This window comes from Adelges cooleyi, unplaced genomic scaffold (genome assembly GCF_023614345.1).
Source record: "Adelges cooleyi isolate 19-005CV unplaced genomic scaffold, UGA_ACOO_1.1 ACOO_flye_CR_arks_rails_tigmint_CR_PRNA_574, whole genome shotgun sequence".
In the NCBI taxonomy this organism is placed as follows: Eukaryota; Metazoa; Arthropoda; class Insecta; order Hemiptera; family Adelgidae; genus Adelges; species Adelges cooleyi.
This window is the reverse complement of record NW_026096268.1, coordinates 16,585,120-16,604,002: the sequence shown is the minus strand read 5'-3', so window position 1 is coordinate 16,604,002 and position 18,883 is coordinate 16,585,120. Positions and strand designations below refer to the sequence as shown.

Below are 18,883 nucleotides of genomic sequence, written 5' to 3'. Positions count from 1 at the left end.
GTCTTGTTGGAACCAGACTTCTCCCTTATCATGGTTCCTAGTAAACTGGTTTAGGTAAGGTCAGAAGAAAATGGCATGTATACAGCTATCGATCAATACCCCCTCTACTGTTGTACCACCACCACAACTCATATAGTGTCATTTCGAAATGAGGGAGGTTTTTTTGCCAGACCCTGTATTATACAGGGTGATTCTTTTATCATGAACCAGTCAATATCTCATAGGGTTTAACAAGAAATTAAATTTTTTTTTCATATTATTTTTATATAATGTGATCTCAATTTTTCACAATTTGTTTTTGTTTTTACCCCCCCCCCCCCCCTCAACTTAGATTTTTTGATAGCAACTTTTAAAACTTAAATGGTATCGTATATATTTTATTACCTTTTTAAATAGAGAATAATGTATTACAAATGTTGACTGGTCAATAACCAGTTTAGAGAAACTATTTTTTAAGTTAAAAGAGTTTAAAAGTTAGGATGGGAGAGGAAGTGCGGTTGGGAAATGCGCGCAGATAAAAATAATACTACACTCCACTTCCCCTCCCATCTTAACTTTTAAACTCTTATAACTTCAAAAATAGTTATCCAAAACTGGTTATCGACCAGTCAACATTTGTAATACATTATTCTCTATTTAAAAAGGTAATAGTATATATACGATACCATCTAAGTTTCAAAAGTTGCTATCAAAAAGTCTAAGTTGAGAGGGGGGTAAAAACAAAAAAAAATTGTGAAAAATTGAGATCACATTATATAAAAATAATATGAAAAAAAAATTTAATTTCTTATTAACCCCTATGAGCTATATGTTTTTTATTACATTTTTTATTGTTTTAGTATCAATGTCTCAATGTTAAACCTTAGATAAATTCTTCTTATTTTTTGTTTAATTTTCTTATGTAAATCCGAGTACCGTCCTTCTTAAGTGGCCACTATCATATTTGACCATACATTCATATTCCCGCTTTGAAGACTTAAAGGAAGTGTGTAGTAGTCACTTAGCTAACGAATCAAGTATAGATTTCTAAAACTGTCTAAGTAAATACCCAGTCCTTAAAAAGGCTTACGTCGCTAACGACTGTTTTCTTTTCTTATCCTTACAGATGTCATATCCCGGCCGCCAGGAACAGACTGCTGATTCGAATCAATAGTAGTTTTAGAGATTTAGGTCTTTTTTTTTAAGATCAATAATGGGTGTAGGTTTTTGAATCACCAGCAAAACGGAACAAATGATGTAAACTATTTCAAACTAACATGTATATTATTAATTTGTATTGTTCTTTTTTTTTCCTTTTCAAATGTTATCATCAAAAAATGAAACTAACAATTAGTTTCATTTTTTGATGATACCATTTGAAAAAGAAAAAAAAGAACAATAAAAATTATTAATATACATATTAGTTTGATATAGTTTACATCATTTGTTCCGTTTTGCTGGTGATTCAAAAACCTACACCCATTATTGATCTTAAAAAAGAGGACCTAAATCTCTAAAACTACTATTTAACTAAAATATGTAGTAAGTTATGTTAGTAACTAAAATATGTAGTATTTATTGTTTTATTAAAATCTATTTTTGTTTTTTTATTACTATGAGTATATAAACAAAATATAATTTAAAAATTCGTTGATATTAAAAAAATATATATTTGATTTTTATGTTTATGATATTATATTAATATGCAATATATTATGTTATATATTATATTTTATTTTATGTTCTAATAAAATTGTTATACATTAGTCAGTAAATCTTTAAAAAAAAAAAATGTGTTATTAATTTATTATGTCTTATATTATCAATTTATTGAAATAAATTAGCGTTCAAATTTACTAAGTTTATTCATAAAAATATTATCCTATGTAAAATAGGTATTTAGAAAGACCCCTAGTTATCCTAATTACCCACATTATACTAATTGATAATTTTAATCGATTCATTTGATACTTAATCAAAGTGGTCAGATAAAAAACAAAGTTACACAAATAAGTAAATAAAACTGATACTTTTTTTTTTTTTTTTTTTTTTTTAATAGCCTTTATTAACAAAAAACATTCGGCTCAACAATTAAACAGCAATAACAAGTAAAATGTAAATGTACATTATGGTAATAATATGATTTTAAAGACAAAAGAAAAACAAAACAAAAAAAAAAAACAATCAGAAAACTAAATAACATTGATATAAACTTAAAACTTAAATTAAATTGAGAAGCCAGAGCTCTTTAAAATGGAAAGGATAGCAAAAATGACAGGAGTGGAATGAGTGTTTAATGAATTAACGTTAAAGGGAGGCTGAATGTTAAGGGAAGAGAGGAAATTAAATAGAGAGAGCCTTTTGTTGGTCAAAGCCGGACAGGTAGTAAGGAGGTGAGAGAAGTCGCAAATGGCTTCATCATCATGAAGAGGACAGAATATGGAGCAGAATTAAGGGATAGATGGAATGCATGTGACGGAAGAAGATTATGACCAAGTCTAAGGCGTGAAAAGGAGGATATTACATTTCTGGGAATATTTAAATTACGGAACCAAGGACGAAAGGTAATGGAAGAGGAAATAGAACGGAACCAGCGGGTGGAGCTGAGGTTAACGTTGGACCATTTGTTTTGCCACGCTTTGGCTACAGTGTGACGGAAAAGGCGGAGGAAGTCAGAAGAAGGGGTATTGGAGATGATCGGAATTAAGTGGAATGAAGTGGAATTAGCGAGGAGGTCGGCAACCTCGTTACCCGTAATACCAACGTGACCTGGGACCCAATGGAAAATAACTGATTTATTTTGTGAGAGGATTGAAGAGATTAATGATCTGATGATTAGGATAAAAGGGGAAGGATGAGAATTGAACGGAAAGGATGATATAGCTTGAAGGCATGAAAGAGAATCAGAACAAATTAAATAAGCCGTATTAGGAGCGGAGGAAATGTAAGTAAGAGCATGGATAATGGCGAGACTTTCCGCCGTAAAGGAAGATGAGACTGGATGTAATTTGGAAGAAAAGGATATATTCAAAGCAGGAATAAAAAAGGAACAGCCTGCCGAATTGACTGATACCGTACCGTCCGTGTATATAATGCATGTATTAGGAAACGAAGAAGAGATATAATCGAAAAAGAGATTGTTGACTGTTGAATGGGGGAGAGAACGAAGGGTTTGAACGTGAAGGCCGAGAAAGCTAGTGTTGGAGAGAACGGTGGGTTTAAGAGTGAGGGAATTAAATGGGCAATCATATAAGGGTAGTCTCGAATGCGATTTATATACAAGGGCGGCAATAGGAGAGAGAGAGTGGCAAACCGAGGCTAAATTAGGGAGAGATTTGGGAACGTAACGCCAGGAAGATTTTATATCTGTGAAGAAATTATAAATTGGGGAGTTAGGAGAAGAGAGGGATTTAAGTAGAAACTTACCAGCGAGATCCCGGCAGCGGATTTCGATAGGGGGGGAGGAGCATTCTACAAATAAGCTAGAAATGGGGGTGGATTTCAAAGCACCTATGATACTACGTAGGCAGGAGGCGAGAATGGAGTTTAATTTATTTCTATGAGTGTGAGAAGCAGAGACAAATAAAAAGGAACCATAATCTATTTTTGAACGAATGACGGAGTTATAAATAAGAAGTAAAGAAGTGGGATGAGAGCCCCAAGAGGTGCCTGTAACGCAACGGAGGAAGTTAGCCCAACGGGAGGTAAATGAAAGTAGATGGTTAAGCTGAGGTACCCATCTGAGCTTTGGGTCCAACTTAAGCCCCAAGTAGTGACATTATCGGAGGGAGGAATGATATGTCCCTCGAGACAAATAGGAGGCAGGTCTAGAGGGATGCGTTTTCTGGTAAAGATCATTAATTGACTTTTATCAGGCGCGGGATCAAATGATGATGAAACAAGGAAGTTGGATAAAAAAGAGAGAGAATTATTAAGGGAATCAATAGCTGTATAGGCAGATTTGTGGGATGGGAAAATAACGATATCATCAGCGTAAAAAAGGGCTGAGACGCCTTCAGTAGAGAGGGCGGAGCTGAATTTTGCTCATATAAATATTAAAAAGAATTGGACTAAGGCAACTGCCCTGAGGGAGTCCACGAAAAGAGGAGCGGCAGGAAACTAGACCTGAAGGAGAAGTAAAAGTAAGAGAGCGGTGAAAAAACAAAGAGGAAATAAAATTACAAAGAAAAGGTGAAATAGAAAGTAGGCGAGAAATCAAGGTAGGTATATGAACCGAATCGAATGCACTCTTAATATCAACAAAAGCTGCTGAACAAAAGGATTTGCTACAAAATTATTTGTAGATGGAACCAGTAAGATTGGAAAGGCACTCCATGGTTCCTAAGCCTCTGCGGAAACCGTATAGATTATTGGGAAGAAAATTGTTTTTTTCGATAAACCAATCCAATCGGTTCTTAATTATGTGTTCCACAGTCTTGCATAATGCCGACGAAAGAGCAATAGGACGAAATGCGGCTGAAGTGGAGTTGTGTTTAGGAATAGGAATGACATTAAACTGGCGCCAAGAGTCGGGGACAATGGCGTTAATCCAAAGAGAATTAAGGATTGAGAGAAGGATATCGTAACCATAAGCAGGAAGATTCTTGAGCATAAGGGGGGAGATGCCGTCTAGGCCAACGGCAGATGAAGTGCGCGATGTGATGGCATAGAAGAGCTCACTTGGAGTGAAAGGAGAGGTAAGAGGATGCGAGGCTGGATCGAAATCCGGCCAAGGAGGAAGGGGTAAAGGAGAAGATTCTTCTGAAGAGGGAACGTAAGAAGGGGCAACTTTATTGCAAAAAGAATTAAACCATGATTCGTTCAAGGAGCGGGGAGGAGATTTGAACAGGCAGCTTTTAAATCGCTTAGCTGTGACCCAAATGTCACTAAGAGAGGAGGAAGGATTTAGAGAAGAACAGAAAGATTGCCAGGCGTTCCTCTTTGCCTGTTTAAGTGTGCGCATGGTAGAGGTGCGTGTAATTTGGTATGCGTGAAAATCCACAAGTGAGCCAGAAGCTCTATATTTTTTGAACGCGTCGGTACGATCATTGACAGCTTTGGTACACAAAGGAGACCAAATAGGGGAGGGAGGAAAATGTTTTTTAGTTATTTTGATATTAGGAAGAGAACGATTAGCGGCTTTAAGAGGATGGAAACAAACCAGTTATAGTCAGCAATGGGTGATACGGGAGTAAAATGAGAAAGAAAATTGGACTTATAGATTTGAAAAGTGGGCCAGCCAGCTTTAGAGTAGTTAAATTTATTAAACGTTTGAGAAAAATGGGAGGATGAAGGGGATGAAGAATTCTTATAAGAAATGAGGATTGGGTAATGATCGCTGCCGTGCGTACAATCAAGAACTGACCACGTGAGGAGCCAAGAAAGGGTAGGAGAAGATATGGTAATATCAACGGTTGAGTAGGCGAGGGGGGGACGGTTAGCCAGAGTCGGCTCTCCTGTGTTGAGTATACAAAGATTAAGGGCGGAGATGGAGGAAAAAATCAAGTTGCCACGGTGGTTAAGATTTTGGGCACCCCATGAGGGGTGATGACCGTTAAAGTCCCCCCCTAAAATCGAATGGGAAGAGACTAAACTGGAGATTTTGTCAATGAGGCGAGGAGGAGGGTTGGAGGATGGAGGAATATAAATAGACCAAAGAGAGATAGGAGAAGATGATTTAGTGAACGCCTCAATACCGACTAGATCGATAGAGTGATCAAGGAGGGAGGATTGAAATTGAGCGTCTAGTACTATATGGTTAATTTGAATGGAGTGATGGGAGGCAATGGCGACGCCACCGTATCCATCACAGCGGTCTGAACGTATAATATTAAAATGTGGTAAGGAAAGATGTTTGTTCTAGAGAAGCCAGGTCTCGGAGAGTAAAGCGAAAGAACATTTTTGGTTAGAAAGAAGAACAGAAAGGTCTTGTAAACGTGGGAGTGAACTTCTAACATTCCATTGGAGAATATGAAAAGAAGGGATGATGATATCGGAATTAGTATGTGTCGTCATCGTCGATGGCTGGGAAAGGGAGATTAAAAAGGGGTGATTCAATGACAGACTGGAGCGTTGAAGGAGATGTGAGAGAAGAAGGGTCGCTTGTGAGCGAACGAGAGAGAATTTGAGCAAAAGCTGCTACCCAATTAGGGTAATCATTGTTGGAAAAATGATTATGTTCCATATAATTAAGGAAACTGCCATTTGGAGAGGTGGATCTGTTATTGTTTGAAGGAAGAGGAGGGAATGATGGAGTGGAGGATACGTTTTTCATTTTCCTTGAAGCACCTTCAATCGATTTATTACTATGTTTGGATGGGATATAGGCGTTGGATGATTGAGAGAGAGCGGGGAATGAGGGGGGATGAGCAGCGACGTTAACAGTAGTTGTATTAACATTTTTAGTGACATCGGAAAAAGTAAACGCTTTATTAGTTATACGCGATCGCTTAATTAATGATGCTTCTGAAAAAGTAACGTTGTTTGCGGCCATGATCTTTTTGATGTCTTTCTGGATGGTCCATTCAGAGCAGGAACGGTCTGTAGATGGATGATTCAGTTTGCAGAAAATGCACACGGGGGGTGAGGTCTCTTTAACATTGCATGAAGATTCGCCATGATCAAAAAGTCCACAATGACTGCATCGCTATTTGTTACGACAAAATTTAGATGTGTGGCCGAAACGAAGGCACTTAAGGCATTGTACAGGTGAACGGATGCTAGGCGATACATCAAAAAGAACTTTAAAAATAGAAAGCTTAGTAGGAAGAGTATTTGATACAAATTTTAGCTCCACCAAGTTAGTAGCAATCAGTTTGTTGTCTTTTTTAACGTTGATTCGGCGAAAGGAGATCACTTTGGTAGGGCATTCATAGCCCTCCAAAAACTCTTCTTCAGAGACGATTTTGTCTAAGCGAATGATACCCATACAATATAACAATGTATTAGGGATACTGGCAATAAGTCCATGTTCGGCCAGAGATGTTGAAGAGAGACATAAATTGGCGTTATACACGGAATCGAATGTGATTTTGACACGCTGAGAGCCGATGGGATTGATATTAAGAATACCGGAGAACATTTTGGAAAACAGTTTACCAAGTTTGACTGGATGAAAGTTGCCGAGGTTATTATCACTGGATGACGATGCTATCAAAATATGCAGGGGACCCGAATAGTTAAGTGGAAAGCATACATGATCGTTGATTGCCTATACCCTGTCGCGTTAGGGGAAGACACGCTGGCTGAATTTGCGGTGACTAGGTGCGTGTTGTGCGGCATAACCAATATCATTTCAGGGGAGTCCAACTCCTTGCTGGTCTTCGAGAGGGCTGAGGGAAAACTTGAAGAGGTCGCAATGTTTTTGGATTTTTTAAGGGCAGAGGGCTAGTAGGAGATTTAGTATTACTAGAACAGGGATTATTCTTACCCGAGTGAAGCGATGAATCATCCGAAATGCCCAAATCCGAGCCGCTTAGCGTGGACATACGAGTAAGGGGGGAGATACCGAGCTCTCCCCCTCTGGATTTAGGTTTGACCATCCAAAAGAACCCAAGAGGGTCCTTTAGATAGAGCAAATGGCGAAGTAAAATAGAGTAAAATTGAAGGTAAAAAGTTTTTTATATAGAAAATTCCGGTTTGAAAATGAATTTAATTATATCAATTATATCATATTTATTCATATGAATAAATGGTATTCAAGATATTCAAATGGTAATTGTATTTATTATTCATGAAATCTTTTCCTTTAACCACCATATCGATGTCATCATCGGTAGAGCCCTTAAAGTCTTAGGTTTTCTCAATCGTATTACGAAGCTCTTTAGTTCAATTAATTGTCTTCGGACTTTGTATTTCGCTCTTGTGCGATCTATTTTGGAATATGGGGTTGTTGTTTAGCATCCTTATCTGGCTACTGATCAATTGCGGCTTGAGCGTGTCCAGCATAAATTTTTGTCTTTTGTTGCACACAAACTTAAATTACCTCTATTGCAACATGATTACTCCCATATTAGCCGTATCCTTAATATCCCATCTTTATCATCCCGACGTAATGATGCTGACTAGTGACTCCCAATTTATAAACGCTCTCCTCAATAATTCTTTTGATGCTACTGATCTTCTCTCCCGTGTCTTATTTAAAGTTCCTTCATACACCACTCGAAATCCAACTCCTTTTTATACTCCTATTCATTCCACTTCTTATAGCCACAATCATCCAATGCAGAGAATGCTCTGATCGGCGAATCTAGTGTGACCTTTGTCGATTGTCAGTTATTAAATTTGTATTATTATTATCTTTATGTTATGTCTTTTTATATTGTTATCCTTTGTTTAAATGTACTATTAATTATTATGTCAACTATGTAACTTAAAACAGCCGATTGGCGTCAATACTTAAAGTAAAATAATAATAATCAATCTACTAACCGGCTGGTACAACAATAATAATACATTTTTGTTTTGTTAGTTGCACTACTATTATTATTATTATTATTATTTTTATTAAAATTTCGCCCCCCCCCCCTCTGTACCCACAATCTTAGGCAACTACATATAAAATATTTTCTGTGGTTTTTTGTTGTTGTTCATTGTTTATTTGTTTGGTCGTCTTATTGGTAGTGTTGACTGTCATTGCCTTGCCCCATATATAAATATTTTTTTTTCTCTCTTGTCGCACTCACAGCGCACTACTAAGATGACCGCAAAACATTTGTCCAAATGACAATGATCGACTCGCTTAGGGAATGTGCATAATTCACACTTACACGGATACACCAAAATTCAAATGTTTTGCAAATTGTAGCTAGTATTAAAAGGTTGTCGCAGTAAAAATGTGTTGCCCTCGTGTGTTTCACATAGTCTGCAGATTATATCTGTAACAACTGTGTAATAAGTGTGTAAGTCGAATTTTGGTTAAAATTGACTAAGTACGCTAGGATGTAGTCCGAAGCGCCTAGCACACTTTAAATAAATGTCTAACTCGTTGGACCAACAGGAAACCTTGAGAGAGATGTGAGTTCCTAATTATTACATGCTGATTTATGGCAGCTGGTCAGTTTAAAATCGCTCCCCTGTAAATCACTGAATCGACTTACTTATTCATAGTTGTTACAGATATAAAAACCAGTACAGTGGGGTCGAGGCATAGTGCGGATAGAGCATAGTGAAGTCGGGACATAGTGGGGACGGGGAGGTCACAGGTAAACAGGAATTTTTAAATCGGAAAGTGATAAAATCACTTTCGAAAAAACGCTTTGATGCAAACCAGTAGTTAGTATTTTCAAGCCAGTACAGTCCAAACCAAGCACAGTGTAAGCCAGCAAAGTTAGAAAATATTAAATTGAGGTGCTGTATTTACAAATAAGCATCCAAGCGTTTATTTGAAAGTGATTTTATTCACTTTTATAATTTAGATTTATAACAATTCCTGTAGACCTGTAAACTCTCCGTCGCCTCGTTGCTTTGATTCCATTAAGCCTTTGTTCTACTGTACTAGTCCTCTCGGATAAAATTACTTACAAATTAAGGCTTTGATGCTTATTTGTAAATACACCACCTCAATTGAATCAGTAATTTAAAAAACTTCAAAACTTCATAAATATGGCTTGAAAATACTAACTACCGATTTGCACCGAAACGTTTTTTCGAAAGTGATTTTATCACTTTCAGATTTAAAAAATCCTGTAGACCTGTGCTCTCCCTGTCTCCACCATGCTCTGTCCCCACTATGCTCCGACCCTACTGTGCTGGTTTTTTTTTTTTACAAAAACATAATAGCCTAAAGAACACATAATCAATGTCTTGTTAATTTTAGTTGGAATGGTCGATAATTCATGTTTCAATTGTTTGTACTCCATAATTTAAATTATAATCGCTTGTACTCAGTAAAAATAATATTTATGTATTATATATTTCCATTAGAGCAATCTCACACTAACTATTTATACTTCATAGATTATATTTTTTCACAGCTCCATCTGAGCGCCGGCTAAGTTCTAGCAATGCCAGTGTATCTTTACACGAACCAATTCACCCGATATTTTTAACTTTCATATCTCTGCTACTTCTTAAGATGGGCTTTTAAAATTTGAAACCTAAATTAAGCTTAAATAGTTTAGGACACTGTCTAAAATTGAGTCTGTTTGAGAATCTTCTTCTCTCGACATTATGTTCCTTGGGGTAAAATAAATTTGCGAAAACATTGATATATATATACCCTTAATAGTACCCTATAATATTTTTTACTTATTCCTTATTTAGTTGCAAAGAATTCCGATGTACTTACATAACACATTATTCTAACAATAGATCAGAAAAAAAATTAATTAAAAAAAAAAAAAAACAAGTTTTGAATTTACATATATTTTTTTTATTACTATTACCCTCGACAGCAAAGGTCATTATATTATTTATATATATAATAATAATATTATATATAAATATATATATATATATATATATATATATATATATATAATATAATAGCTGACCACTGTGCAATCATAATGCCAAAAGAGTGTATTATGAAATCTTTTTTTTTTGTTTTTATTTTTTTAATTAATAAAGAACTAGTACACGAGTTTTCCTCGTAGTTCGGTGGTTCAAATATCTCTTTGTGCATGTTTCCGAGATTATATATGACAAACTTGGTGCTGATATACAGGTACAAAATTTCAGATCTTCATATAAACTGCCTGTTGCAAGAAATCTAAGAGTTGCTATGAGCCTTTCTACTGGAATTATTGCCATTCTCATTACAGTTTTTTTTTTAGGTCCAATAAGGTCAAGTAATAATTTAAAATCCTGTGATTCCATTCTGAGATAGTTGTTACAATCATCTGGATTATTTTCTTCAAGTTCACAAAGTAGTAAAATATCACTGAAATTTCGATTTAATTTCCAGTCCTTAACCCATTTTGATATTATTTTGTGTCAACACACGAAAAGCTGCAAATGCAATTGCAATTTTTTTTCTTTTCAATTTATACATTTAATTTAAAAAGTAATAATAACAAAAAATGAAAAATAGTTATAATAAGAGTAAAATAAGTATGCGCACAGCATCGAGACACACAACATGACGTCGTCATGACGGAAGCGAAGACGCACCACGTCAGTCGCGCGGAAATGAACACGGTTTTTGCCTTTACACGACTCGCTTCCTTGTCAATTTTAACATAAATGGAAAGAACGCAGGATTGGTACGTGTTAACTTTTTTCAAGCACATTCTTGACCGTTGCACGTCAGTACTTCGGGTTCCGCCACACGCCCGCCGTACCATTCTAATCGCGCGAGACAAAGGTGTTCGTCTAAAGGCTTCCTAATAGACCTGTTCAAAAGACAGAAATGGGCGTCAATCTAATTATTTCGTTACTCCCGTAAACTGCATTACGGTGGATGCCTATATTAATTGCACGAGGACATGGTATAAGTGTTCGGTATAATTCGGTTTAGCCTCGACAACATTTGATGTGTATGGACATTTGATTACGAGCCATAATAATGCGGATTCGAAGGTCCGACGCAGTTAAATGAATAACTCACGTCGAGAGGTAGAATATTATTATACTATAAGGTCAATAAGTTTAGATACTACCGTGAAACCTAGTATTTCCTTTGACACTGGTAGAAAATCGTGGGCCCTATGCAACAAAGTCACTCGATAAATTGTTAAATTTTCATATTACATTCAAGAGTAGGTGGAAGACCCACCCTTTTCTATTTAGTCAAACAGATTTTTAGACTTTTCCCGGTTTCGGGGATGAAGAAGTTGACTTTTTCGACGTTTGACCCTCCAAAGTACTAATCGCATACGATTCCGGATCTAAAATGGTGCTACACAATTAATTCGGTTCACAGGAAATAAAGTTATCGTGTCTACAGACACAAAAATAAAACACTTATCATTTAAGAATCAATACCTTCTCAGCTACGCATCAAAGCTAAATTGGTCTTGTAAAAAAATTATTTTTTAATTTTTAATTCAATTTTTTAAATCGTTTTTTAGAAAAGCACGTTTTTAAAAAAAATTATATTTTTTTGTTTAAATAAACGGTTTTATCACAATTTTAATTATAATCATTTTTGAAGACTTATAACCTTGCCGCAAATCGTACAGGCTACCCTAGGTGGTGCGATAAAACCAATAGGGTGTTAACTGAACAAAATGTTTATGTTTTGCGCAATACCGGAGGACTTTAATGAATTTTTACTTGAAAATATTTTATATATAATTTAAAAAATCGTCTTTTTTTCAGGTATGAGATGATTTCTTGACGAATTCGCTATCCAGGACAGGTCGTCAGTCCGTCGCCGGAGAGAGGGTAGCCTGCCTAGCAAACGGAGCGTCCGTTACCGAGTTTCGAACCAGGGCAGTCAGCGATAAAATGGCCTCCTTACCCACTCGGCCACTTCTCTCCAGAAATCGTCTAGGAGAATGAAATGTTTTATTTTTAATCAAACGGTATGTGATATTTTCGTTGGAAGTATATTGTCAAAATTATGATCGACGCCACTTGTATCTACATGGATACACCAAAATTCAAATGTTTTGCAAATTACAGCTAGTATTAAAAGGTTGTCTCAGTATAAATGTGTTTCATGTAGTCTGCAGAATATATAAAAACTCATGTACCTTGTTTTAAAAGAAGTAATTTATTTAATTACCCGGAGAAAAACATTTTTTAATTTCTCATTATAAATTTTTATATTGTACTTGTAATAAATAAAAATAATACATTTTATTATAGTGCTTATTAAATAATTTGTTAAATACCTACTAACAAGCAGACGGCAGCTGTATTTAGACAATTCACAATAGACTATAGTCATTGGCGTAGCTTGGTATAGTTATCTGTGGGGGCTACATAGGACTAGAAAAATGTATTCCAATAACTCTATATTTATCACGAAATAAAGGGAAAAGGAACATATTCTTAAAAAAATATATATTTATATGGAGGAGGAGGAGTGGCCGAGTGGGTAAGGCGGCAGTGTGTTAGCGCTTACTGTTGCCGGTTCGACACTAGGTCACAGGCGCTCCGTTTGCTGGGCGAGCAATCGTCCGGTAAAAAGGAACCGCCATCCCCTCTCCGGCGACGGATTGACGACCCGTCTTGGAAGCGAATTCGTCAAGAAACCATCTCATGATGGCAGCGTTGGGCCTTCATGGCCGTTAAGCTACATGATGATGATGAATGTATGACTCCTTCTTAACCTGACATTTATTTTACAATACATAAAACAATTAAAATAAATTATTTACTAGACGCCTGTCGTTGGAAGCGAACATGTCAAGAAACCATCTCATGATGGCAGCTTTGGGCCCCTTCATAATCTATTAAGGTACAAGATGATGATACACAAATCTAATAGTCTGCTGTCTATGTACACAAATATTTTATTAAGAGTTGGCACATAAAGACATAACGCTTAATATGCATATTCATATAATTACCGCTGTTCATTTGACGCTCTTTAGTTTGCCTGGTGGTGACAGTTTAACACTTCCATATTATCGTCTCAATATTGTAGTGGATTAAGTTTTAAATACTTATACAATCAATAAAAATTAAGCGATTAGGCAAATTAACAAAAATGGAAAAGATAAGGTGTAAAATATTGTTTTTTTTAGTAATTACAAATCGTTAACTTGACTAGCTTTGCTTTATCTACAGGTGGCGTTTTTATTTATTTTTAATAATAATATTATTTTTCCTAATGATTGGTGTTACAAGTTCTTATCGTTTGGTTTTAATTTATTTTATATAATATACAATAACAACAATATACAGTATTTAAAAATATAGAAAACAGCATTATTTGATTTTCATCAGTGGCAACCAACAATAATACAATATTTAGTATTTAGTATTTGGTAAAGGGGTGTTCGGTTAAAATGATCAAGAACAAATATGTCATAAATTATTTTACTAACAAATTTTACATGTACGTATTCACATAATTTCGTACTAATTGTTATGTCAATATAAACAAATATATAATTTTTTTTATAGTTCGTTGACTTACAATAAATGTTGTCAGTGATAAAAAACAGTATGATATGTTAACGTATGATGTATTGTATATTATGTTAATCATATTAGAAATATATGTATAGTATTATTATAAGCTAAACATGAGAATTGTGAAAAAAAAATATTTAAATTTTTTTATCGTATGGTAATTTGTAATGTTCTACGATAAGTGTATTAACCTAATAAAATTATAAATGATTTAGCGACTGAACATTTTGACTTTTGTATTAATTAATTTATTGCTTAAAGACGTATTTTTCAAAAAATCACAAAATAATATTCCAACTCAGATGAGTCTTAAATTTGTCTTATTCATTCTAAATAATAAAAATACTAATTATGTCTTTAGTTCTTATTTTGAATGTTATAAATCATATTTTCTTTCTCTCCCTCCAAAAAGATGAATAACTAAAATAATAAGATTAATTATTATAGACTTATTATTAATAAGTCTATAATTATAAGGTCTACAAATTATTTTTACTTAAGTGTTTAAAATAATTAACTATAGATGATCGTTATTCTTTAGTATTGAATGACCATTAATGTTTAAGTCTGGTTACATGTTCAAATTTAAAGATCTTTGATGTAGGTAGTTAATAAGAAGATTAGGGCGAAGTAAGAATTTGCAATTGTACACGAATGAGATATAAATAATGTAAATATTAACAGATTAAACAGCATTACAAAGTTAAATGAAGAATATATATATATTTGTTGTTATTTATATAAACCAGTATTTAGATTTACCAGTGACTTTTTTTTACTTAAACTTAACGTATAATTTACCAATACTATAAAATATTTTAATAACCGATACACTAAAGAGCTGATCATACGTTTTACCTTACTTTAATATTTTATTCGTTTATTTACTAAGATAGTTTATAAACACTTAAGGTACCTACAGAACGTTTTGCAAAGTCTGACCTGTTGACATATTTTTAATAAAATTAATATTTTAAGTAAAGTGAACCTTATAATTCCGATTGATTCTTCTAAGTAAAAGCTTTAGCATTTCCATCTAAAGTAATTGGATAGGTACACTCTGATCTTGAACGGATATGATAATAAAGTCATCGAAAGAGTTTTGATTATTATAGTACAAACAAATATGGCCGGAACACTTATAGAGAGCGTGTGTGCTCATTACTGGTGTTCAAACTAAACCGAACAGTTTTAAACATTTTAAATTTATATTTAATATTATTAATTTGAATAAAATTATATACATTATGTTATATATTTAAATAATACGTATGCATACACATACCGGGTGATTGGTTAACTATGGACCACTCAATATCTTAGAAGATATTAGACTTTTTTAATTTTTTTTTTTTTATACTTTTATAGTAATTAGTTGGGACAAATTTTATATATATTTCAAAATTTTAACACCATCCCTTATGCGTTAAAACCATATCAACTTTAGATTTTTAAATGGTAACCCCCAATTTGTTGATGATCGTGTTTATTTTTTTTTAATTTAATTTTAGGTGTAAAAACTAGGTAAATCGATTGAGTAATTAACCAGCTACACAGTTTTAAAATTAAAGGGAGTGTAAAAAATAAATTAAATATCTTGGAGACGCTAACATATTAAGGTGACACTTGACTGCTCTCTGTTATTATTTATTGACAATTAACTTTGACAATAGCTATAGTAGCGTTTAAAAATCATAACCGTACCAAACACTATTTACTTTAGGTAAATAATTCACCGATAGTAAATAATAATGATAACCGCTATATCAACTGACAAATATACCACCACTACACACTTTTACATTTATTTTATAAAATAGTAGGTATGTTTAATTTGTTATCAATACCTTGTGTATATTTTTCCAGCATTTAGCAATTATATGTTTTGGTTAATTTGACACATTTTGTTTATTCATGCGATTTGTACGTCTTAATTTCATAGTATATTATAATAATATAGTATCATAACTTACTAGATCTATGAACTTGTCAACATTTATTGTGTTTTAAATAATAACATTGATATTAAATATCCATAATCAATGTGAATACCAAGATGGAGTTTTGCTCAAGTGACAAGTCTATAAAACCTATAACCTTACTTATAAAATGTATGCACATCAAATATCAAAATTAAAGGTACTTATAATAATAATATGTTATTTAAAATAAATAGAGTAATTTCAATTATGCTTGATGATATTTTAATTAAAACTTTTATTTTTACAGTATTATGTCTTTGTTCTGAGAAACTTATAAATGTGTAGTTTTGTGTTTTAACATATTGGTATCTGAATTCAAAGAAAAAATATAAAATTTTTTATGAAAAAATTGAATCTTCAATCATCATTTACTGAATCAATAATAGGTAAGATAATGTATTTATTAATATAGGTGTATTGTATAAGTACATTTTTTTATTATAAAAATATAATTAATCGTTTTTTATTATTCATGAACTTATTAAATGTTTTTACATAATAAGTTTTTTTGGATTACTTATGTTTATCATACTTAATATGTTTAATTAAAATGCGTTACTTAAAAATTAACGTTTAACTTAAAAATTATCATACTTGTATAATTATAAAAAATCTATGTGTATATTGATATTTGTTGCTTAACCATATAATTATTTAAGTATCTAAGAAACTTATTTAATTTTTTTAATTCTATATTTCAGTATGTTCAATATTAATATGGACTATTCCAACTTAAATTGATATTTGTTATTGTCTACAACTACACTACTACTAACGTCAAATTTGGTGTATTATATTATTGTAGTCAATCAGTCTAAACCAATTCCATCAATACATTGTCGAATGTTGTGGTATTCAATTTTCAGTTAATTTATAGGTGTTTTATTTTAAGGTAAAATATATAAGATCATCAGTTTGCAATAATTTAGTTAATTTCTATGAATTCATCACTAACAATTTATTATTATTATTATTTTTTTTTTTTAGTTACTGTGGCACACTATTGCAGATAACGGTTTTCCATTAAGTCAGTAAGAAGAATAAGATGGATTCACAAGTTCAAATCAAATATTAGACAACTATATATAGTTATTCAGCTAAAAATGTAATTCAATAAAATAATTTAAAAGTACTTTATCATTTTGAAAGTGACATAAAGTTTTTAAACTCTAAGTATTTCAACACACATATACTTAACAATCTATAATTATTATACATTATTTATTAATTATTAATGATGAATTCTTTATTTAATATTAATTTAATCTAAAATACTGCTGAGAATGTTAATATTTCTAAAATATGTTATTGTCTTAATCCAAATCTTGAAATTATTTTCATGATGGCATAGTTTTGGCATTAGCTATTACAGAATTTATTGACAACTTTCTAGTGGTTTACGATTAAGTTTTTATAATTAATAAAGTAAATAAAATTATAAAACACAAAATAGAAAAAAAAATGTTAACTATTGGATTAAGTGTAAAAAAGTAAATTGAATGAATATACTTATAAATATTTTTTAACTTAAATATGTAAATGAAGATGGATTTCTTCTAGTGGGAAATAACCAAACAAACTTTACCGCCCTAGGTAACTTCCTATAAATACATCACTATATACAGCAATATGTTGTACCTCTATTATTTACAAGTTAATTATAGATATGTTAATTTTATTTAGTCTTAGTTTTTTAATATGACTTAGCAAATAAAAATGTTTATTCGTATCTTATAAGCGTATTATTTATCTTGTTACTTGTTTTTTATTTTACTATTATCATAATAAATATAACATAATATAGTATTTAAATGTTTGTTAGTAATATAATTATTGAATTTTAAGCTTATGACTGTTAAAAAAGCCGTAAAAAAACAAAAAAAAAATTGTACTTTGTCATTGTCACTCTAAATTTTTGCTTATACCTCGTACAACGAAAAAAACAACCATTTATTAAATAAGAAACATACTTTTACTGTTCATATGGACACATTAAAATAAGTAAGAATAGTCAATACTATGAAATATATACAGTATAGGCTTAAGGTAGTAATATAATAAAGAGTTAATAAATAAGCTTTTAATAATTAAAAATACTGAACTAGAAATAGTTAAAATTGACGCGTTACAACTTTAAATTATAAAAATGAAAATTGATTTTAGTGCACAAGTATTGGATGAACGTATTTCTTATGAAATCCTTTGTTATCTAAACATTTTAATAAACACAATAGATGCCTTTAGATGCCAAAAGATGTTGTTTGACATCTTATGTACCTATCATAAACCAGTTCGGACAAATGCTAAAATAGTTTCTGTACATATTAAGTTTAGTTTTTGTTTATTTCTGTATATATTCTGTACATATTATCTATTAACTGTATGTAATACAATATTATACTAAAAAAAACAAAAAATTGAATGTTATTTATTAAAGTTTTTTTAAAAATATTTTCACTGACAGAAATAATAATTTGACTAGTTAAGACACCAGTACAAGTAACACTTATTAAGACCAAGACGCTAAATATTTAAAGTAAAAACCAAGACGCTAAATAACCATAATAATTGAAAAATTAGAATAATGAACTTTTTGATTAGTTTTCAAGTAGTCGTATTTTTATAATAATTTGTTCTGTGTTGATATTAATCTACACTAGTAACGAATCGTTTTGGTAGAACCACGGTATATACTCTATATAAGACCGTGATTAGACCACGGTAACCTATGGTTGAAATTGAAAAAAAAACTATTTACTAGGGCTCATAATATTTAAAAAAACGGCCGACCGCCGACCGATTGCCGACCTAAACCGACGGCAGTTATGTCAATTTTTGACAATGTTCCGGAAGAGGTCCCCTCAATTTGATTATACCAATCGAAAGCTTACTAA

At 32.4% G+C, this 18,883-nt stretch overlaps 1 long non-coding RNA gene across 1 annotated transcript; it reads left to right on the top strand.

Annotated features, from left to right (window-relative positions):
• Nucleotides 1-14,887: 14,887 nt before the first annotated feature.
• LOC126843269 (uncharacterized) lies at nucleotides 14,888-17,195 on the top strand. The gene is made up of 4 exons (XR_007686400.1): nucleotides 14,888-16,146; nucleotides 16,237-16,375; nucleotides 16,691-16,881; nucleotides 16,977-17,195. It is a non-coding gene; the product is annotated as an uncharacterized LOC126843269 (long non-coding RNA).
• Nucleotides 17,196-18,883: the final 1,688 nt, after the last annotated feature.